Source organism: Lepisma saccharinum, chromosome 12 (genome assembly GCF_977018435.1).
Source record: "Lepisma saccharinum chromosome 12, izLepSacc3.1, whole genome shotgun sequence".
NCBI classification, from domain to species: Eukaryota; Metazoa; Arthropoda; class Insecta; order Zygentoma; family Lepismatidae; genus Lepisma; species Lepisma saccharinum.
The window spans coordinates 1,680,547-1,689,021 of NC_139240.1; positions in this window are offsets into that span (position 1 = coordinate 1,680,547).

Below are 8,475 nucleotides of genomic sequence, written 5' to 3' on the forward strand. Positions count from 1 at the left end.
TGTTCTTTTGTCCTTATGTGTGCTGAGTGCCCCTTTACAGCCTCAGCTTTTAACAGAAGTCAGAACATTTTATTTTTTTTAGTTATGCAACGTTAGAGTTGTTATTTGTAGTGATAAGGGGTTGGCCAGCGTATAATGTGACGGGAGCAAAATAGCCTAAGTGCTGACGCTCCCAAAATTTTAAAATCAAATCAAATCAAATCAAAGAATTTTGAGAAAGCAAGACAGTGGTTGGATGTAGATAAGTTAAACTGTCCAGGAGGAATAATTATTTTTTCATTACCTACTAATATAGTAACGAGCCACGGCCAAATTCCGGTACCTGGGATTTCCTATCATGATTTAATTCACGTATCATATAACATCCGCTTTCCAAAATTTAAGCCTAAACAAGTATCTTACAGGGACATAAACAACGTTGACGAAACCCGCTTGAACGAAGACGCTGCACTCGTTCCGTGGCACGTAATTAGCACGTTACCGACAGTGGACGAGCAAGTTCACCTGTTAAATACATTTATTCTTGAGCTGTTCAATAAACATGCTCCCGTCAGAAAGAAACGGGTCTCACGTCCCCCCGCCCCCTGGCTGACGGACGACGTACGTCGACTTATGGTCATGAGAGACAGAGCTTACACCAAATACAGAAATGACGTAAAAAAAGGTGACTCTAGCACATGCAGCTTCGAAAATTATAGAACCCTGAGGAACCGCTGCAATCAGGAGGTAAGAAAAGCCAAGCGCCGATTCGCATACGAATTGCTCAACCACCAAAATAAACCGGACGTTCTATGGAAAAAGTTGAAGATTCTAGGTGTTGGGAAGCAGAAAAAGGACGACTACATTCCTAAGTTTGCACCAGATGTACTGAATAATCATTTTTGTGACCTCCCGACTATTGAAAATAATGTTAAAATTGAAACTATTCGGAACATCGCAACGCACTCCACAAATGCTTCAAAATTTTGCTTTTCCAGGATTTCACCGGAACACGTTAGAAAATCTTTACTTAAGATAAAATCGTCGGCCGTAGGAGTAGATGAAGTTTCCATTCTCATGATCAAAGAAAATCCTCCACCATGTCCTTATTCCCATCACAGACATATTCAATTTCTCCTTGCTTTCTGACACATTCCCGTCGCTTTGGAAACTCGCCCAGGTACGCCCTATACCTAAAACAAGCAACGAAATCAATTTAAACAATTTTAGACCAATCAGCATCCTCCCAGCTCTGTCTAAGGCTCTAGAACATCTTATTAGTGGTCAAACCCGTGACTTTCTAGCACGAAATAACCTAATAAACCAGTTTCAATCTGGGTTCCGTAGCAACCACAGCACATGCACGGCTCTCGTCAACGTAACCGACGACATTAGGTTAGCTATGGACAATCGACAACTTACAATCCTTGTTCTTCTCGATTTTACCAAAGCTTTCCAAACCATTGAACCCGACATTTTACTCACAAAACTATCATCCCTATTCAGCTTTTCGAACTCTACGGTTAACTGGTTCCGTTCCTACCTGCATGGACGTCAACATTGTGTCGTCGATCCATATCGAAGATCATCCTGGAAAAGCATCCCCTGTGGCGTCCCTCAAGGCACCGTACTGGGCCCCCTCCTGTTTACACTGTATATTAACGACCTCCCGTCGGTGCTTAATCACTGTAGGTATCACATCTATGCCGACGACTTTCAATTATACTTTTCTTTTCCTCCTCAAGAAATATTGAATGCAACCAAACGTGTAAACAACGACCTGAAAAAAATCAACAAGTGGTCTGTAGACCACGGCTTGCACGTCAACCCGACCAAAACCCAATGTATGCTCGTAGGCTCCCCAAAGATTCTGAACAAAATTGAAGAATTAAATCTCCCTAATCTTACGGTCATCGATAAACACTTGCCTCTCTCTACCACGGTTAAAAATCTGGGAATTACGCTAAACAATAATCTTACCTGGAGAGAACACGTAAACTCCGTGTGTAAAAGAGCTTTCGGTGCATTACACTCTCTTTACCGGCTTAAAAACTTCCTCCCCGAACGTATAAAAACCAAACTTGTCCAATCTCTTGTTTTTCCTATTATTGATTACTGTGACACTGTTTACTAGGACGTTAATTGCGAGCAAACTAAACGCCTTCAGCGAATCCAGAACGCATGTATCCGCTTCGTTTTCGACATAAAATATTCCGAACATTTGACATCGTATTATGCGAAGGTCGAGTGGCTGAAATTAAGTGATAAACGGATTTACCACAACCTTGTCCTACTGTACAAAGCCCTAGAAATAAAAGAACCAAAATACCTTTCCGGTCGGTTTCAATATCTTTCGGACTTTCACTCCCGCAACACCAGATCACGTGAAAAATCTCTGTTATCCATCCCTATCCACAGATCTAACTTCTACGCCAATTCGTTTACCGTTACCTCTGCAGGACACTGGAACAGACTGCCCCCCGAAATCCAAGCCTCCTCCTCAGTTGTAACATTCAAAAGACAATTAAAATTATACATGCTAAACAATTGGACCTAGATTAAATTCCCACAAAGAAATACGTTATACGCTTTCTATGTAGGTACTTGTGTGCGAATGTGTGTGTGTGTGTGTGTGTGTGTGTGTGTGTGTGTGTGTGGGGGGGGGGGTGTGTGTGTGTGTGTGTGTGTGTGCATGTAGAAACTGTATTGCTTTTATTTTTAATTTCTGCTAAACTACATTTTTCATTGTGTTAGTAAAAATAATGATCAATGTACGTAATTAATGGTTAATCCAGGGCTTGACTGCTCGTATTCAAACTGTATTGCTTTCATTTTTATTTTCATTTTACTTTCATTACTTTATTTTTCTTTTATTATTTTATTTTTCATTTATCTTTTTTAATTTTTTAATTGTATACAATTTACTGCAAAAAAATGATCCCTGTAATTAATGGTTAAGTGGAAGAGAAGGCATTAATGCCTTAACATCGCCATGTAAACAAAGTCATAAATAATTAAATAAATAAATAGTATTGTTGTAGGTAGTTACATTCGGAATCAGATACATACTGTAGAATGCTCTTAGAGCTATGGATTTTGGATAGATAATATCATCGTGAAGATGTAGTTTCAAAACCGAAGTCTCGCTGGAGAGATGAAAAATTCCCATATTTAATATATAATACAGCTTTTTGAAAATCTTTTAATTTGATGTTTGGTATTTTATTTAAAATTCTGAGCATCGTAATGCAAACATGGCTACATATAATTTGATCGAAATCTTGAATACGATCGTCGTTGTAATAAATTTTAACATGTTTCAAGTAACGAATTAATTCTGTAGGGGGTACTCCTCCGAAAGAATCGAAAATAAAAGCATTGTCATTTTGTTTATAATAGCATATCCAGTGCGTACCAACGTTTTCGGACTCGTCCAAATTCACCACCTTTAGGGAGAGAATCAGACATGAAAACCCCCCTGAAGTGTTTAATTTTAAATATTTTAATTAAAGATTCAATATCTTGGTTGGTAAGAGCTTCTTATTTTTTTTTTAATTTTTGAGTGCTCTAGACTTCACACCTTTGCCTATTTTTTTCTCCATGGCAAGATTATGACGCTTTTGCTCTTCTAGTTCTGCCTTATTTTTTTCAAATCAATTACAGTTCTGGCAAGAGCAGCACTGCCCCAAGCTAAGCTCCCAACTGCCCACAATGCAGCCAGGATAGCTGGAATGCTGAATATAAATCATCCACTGTGTGTTTTCTTTCTTGTATTTTGCAATCGTTTTAATTGTGGCGTACTGAGTAATAATTTCATTCCATTTCCTTTGGCTATACATTGCCTCTTTTTTCTTGTTGCTTTTAGTTAAAATCGAATTAAGATTTAAATTTTTAAACATCATGATATGGTATTTGGTATACAACTCCTTTTGGTTTCATGTTGTTTTATTATTATTATTATTATTTTTCTGGGTATATATATTACAAACCCCACCCTAATTTTTGTTTTGTATTCATAGCAATGGTTGTACCCAACGCTGTTATTTTTTCACACAATGAAGCATCTCTGCTTGTTAATCTTCCAAAAGCTGTCTCTTCCAGTTTTTGATCAGCCACATGACGATCATCCAGATCTTTGTGTGTGTTGAATGCAATATCGTGTTCTTTACAACCTGCATCCAGAGGATTAATACCCCTGTCCCCTCTTTCTATTCGTTTCTCAAGTTTTGTACCAGGACTACAATATTGGTAACCAGGTACGTGTAACTCGAACGGAAGTTTATTAATAATATCATTCACTAAACCTCGACCCTCTGATATACTGTATTCCAGAATTTAGGAGGTAAAATATTGATAATTTTAATTAAGTATCCTATACCTTTAGGATCGTTTACAATAGCATTAGCTAATTTGTCACTAATAATGTTTACAATACCCATTTTCTCATTATGGAAATTATTGTTCCCAACATTTTCCTCCCCTGCTATAACCAGCAACCTATCTATACGATTTCTCACATCGTTTACCCATACAAATTCCTTAGGTAAAGTATTGTATTCTTTTATACCACTACCAGTTTTTAGTTGATTCCAGATAGGTTTAATCAGATTTTTGTATTTATCCCCGCTGCTCGATTTCACACGATTTTGACTGGCATCGTTATTTTGGTACAGAGCATCAGAGAGTGTCAAAATTTCAGAGTAACTTTGATAATCATCTTCTGTAATTTTTTTTGGTTGTTTTTTGGTATTAAGCTCCCCTAGCCCTATGGTACCAGGATATCTGAAATGAATGAACATTGCAAATTTGGCATATTTTTTTTAAATTTCTGTATGCAATATCATGAAAATTAGTGTAAACTTTCCCCCACAACCTCGCTTTTCTTTTGACGAAAGGTAATGATGGAAAAGTATGAAAATAGAAATCAATAATAGCAGCAACCCCTTTAACATCAGGAAATTAATTTCTTATTAAAAATTTCACTAATTAGCCTAGTGTTTCGTTTTTACATAGGTTTGTTGGGCCTCCCGATGGCGCATTGTAATTGTCGCCTTGTAATCAAGGGGACAAGTCTCAGTTAGCCTTACTGTGCACAAATTGATTTAAAACACCAAATCAATCAATGAACCAACCTAGGTTTGTTAATTAAATCCTAGTACATTTTGTCAATTTATAAATAAAATATACTTATTTCTTTGGTATTTGTACTAAAGTAAAAAGAAAACAAGTTACTAAAACTAGGCTAGTAGTTTAGTGTGTCCACAGTAAATCTGAGACTTTTAACATTATTTGTTCGTAACTGGATATCAGTGTAATTTATTAATCTTGTCAAACACAAAATCTTTAACCTCAATTTTGAACGACTTATACATAGAATAGGGCTGGCTCTATAGTGGTATAACAGGTTCAATATGTCTAATTTTGGAAATGGTGTGTGTCTCCTTCTCCGTCGATCCGAACCAAAAGGAAAAAAAGTGAAGTGTTGTGTTTCCTATATTTTCATTCGTTTTATTCAATCACCTTGTATTTGTAGTGTATCCCTCATTTTACGCTTAGCTATGTAACAAACAGGAAACATTAAAGAATGTGTTAACTTCAGCACAAAGTTCAGCACAAATAATTTTCCAGTTATTGCAGATGCAGAGGTAAAGTGAGGTGAGATGGAATAGTAGGAGGAGCTTAGATGGACAGCATGCAAGTTGAATCTCGAACAAGAGAGTCGAAGTTTAGCTTGAAAAGGAGTTAGTCGAGAGTTGGTTTTGGATTTGGAGAGACCGCAGTGGGTTTGGTATTGAAAGACAGTCAACCTTTGTTATGGAAGGTGAACGTCGGTTCTACAGTTTGTTCGGGAGAAAAGTTAAGAGACAAATTTAAGAGATTAACAACAGTGCGTGTTTGAGGGTTAACTTTGAAACTCTTACTCACCATGTCTTCAAGAACGATTTGATTTGATTTGAATTTTAAATTTTTGGGTGCCTCAGCACTAAGGCTATTTTGCACCAGTCACATTATACGGGATCCAGACCCTTATCGTTATATATAAAAATTCTAACGTTGCAGAACTAAAATCATAAAATATTAAAATCTTCTGACTTTCGTTAAAAGCTGAGGCTGTAAAGGAGCACTCAGCACATTAAGGACAAAACACAGGACAACACAAACAAAATTATACTGGCCAAGGGGAGAGTCGCCAGAGCCTCGTTAGTCTGCAGTCCAGGGTGTACTACGTGGAAGTGAGGTTGACTATTGGGTGCACTGAGTGAAAGGAGCACCCCTTACACCCTTCTTCAAGAACGAGACAGGTAATATGTTTTTCTCGTAAGCCAACATTGCCAATGCAGTCTTTACGTCATTTTAACCTGAAAATGTGAGAGTTGCCATTCATTTCAAAGGTTGTGTAGGTTAAGTTTATTTAGGTACCTCCCCTGATGAAGGATGCAGCTAAGCGAGTGCTTACGAGCTACAGCTTGCCCCAAATGGTAAGATCCCAAAACCTGTAAGGTCCTTTACAAACTGTACAGGTTATATACGACAGTAAGATTCTTTACTTGGTAGAGTACGTTTTGGCTTCTTATCCACTTTTTCGGAAATTCGATCAGACACGATTGGTCTTGTATGCACATGATGATGAAAGATCTCATTTATTTCATCTCGGAATGAATGAACATTGCAAAGTTTGGCATATTTCTTAAATTTCTGTATGCAATGTCATGAAAATTAGTGTTTCGTTTTACCTAGGTTTGTTGGGCCTCCCGATGGCGCAGTGTAATTGTCACCTTGTAATCAAGGGGTCCCGGGTTCGATACCCGGTGGAGGCACAATTGGTTCGAATCCCACTTTAAACTGTAGGACCAGTCTCAGTTAGCCTTACTATGCACAAATTGATTTAAAACACCAAATCAATCAATGAACCAACCTAGGTTTGTTAAAATAATCCTAGTACATTTTGTCAATTTATAAATAAAATATACCCATTTCTTTGGTATTTGTACTAAAGTAAAAAAAAAAAAACAAGTTACTAAAACTTGGCTAGTAGTTTGGTGTGTTTACAGTAAATCTGAGACTTTTAAAATTATTTGTTCGTAACTGGATATCAGTGTAACTTATTAATCTTGTCAAACACAAAATCTTTAACCTCAATTTTGAACGACTTATACATAGTATAGGGCTGGCTCTATAGTGGTAAGATAGGTTCCATATGTAGAATTTTGGAAATGGTGTGAGTCTCCTTCTCGGACGATCCGAACCAAAAGGAATAAAAGTGAAGTGTTGTGTTTGCTATATTTTCATTCGTTTTATTCAATCAGCTTGTATTTGTAGCGTATCCCTCATTTTCATTTTCGAGTTACGCTTAGCTATGTAACAGACAGGAAACATTAAAGAATGTGTTAACTTCAGCACAAAGTTCAGCACAAAGAATTTTCCAGTTAATGCAGATGCAGATGTAAAGTGGGGTGAGATGGAAAAGTAGGAGGGGCTTAGATGGGCAGCATGCAAGTTGAATCTCGAACAAGAGAGTCGTAGTTTAGCTTGAAAAGGAGTTAGTCGAGAGTTGGTTTTGGATTTGGAGAGACCGCAGTGGGTTTGGTATTGAAAGACAGTCGATCTTTGTTATGGAAGGTGAACGTCGGCTCTACAGTTTGTTCGGGAGAGAAGTTAAGAGACAGATTTAAGAGATTAACAACAGTGTGTGTTTCAGAGTTAACTTTGAAACTCTTACTTACCATGTCTTCAAGAACGATTTGATTTGATTTGAATTTAAAATTTTTGGGTGCGTCAGCACTAAGGCTATTTTGCACCAGTCACACTATACGGGGTCCAGCCCCTAACCGTTACATATAACAACTATAACGTTGCAGAACTAAAATCATAAAATATTAAAATCTTCTGACTTTCGTTAAAAGCTGAGGCTGTAAAGGAGCACTCAGCACAAATAAGGATAAAACACAGGACAACACAAACAAAATTATACTGGCCATAAGGCCAGTCGCCAGAGCCTCGTTAGTCTGCAGTCCAGGGTGTACTACGTGGAAGTGAGGTTGACTATTGGGTGCACTGCGTGGAAGGAGCACCCCTTACACCCCTCTTCAAGAACGAGACAGGTAATATGTTTTTCTCGTAAGCCAACATTGCCAATGCAGTCTTTACGTCATTTTAACCTGAAAATGTGTGAGTATCCCTTCATTTAAAAGGCTGTGTAGGTTAAGTTTATTTAGGTACCTCCCCTGATGAAGGAAGCAACTAAGCGAGTTCTTACAAGCTACCGCTTGCCCCAAATGGTAAGATCCCAAAACCTGTAAGGTCCTTTACAAACTGTACAGGTTATATACGACAGTAAGATTCTTTACTTGGTAGAGTACGTTTTGGCTTCTTATCCACTTTTTCGGAAATTCGATCAGACACAATTGGTCTTGTACGCACATGATGATAAAAGATCTCATTTATTTCATCTCGAAATGAATGAACATTGCAAAGTTTGGCATATTTCTTAAATTT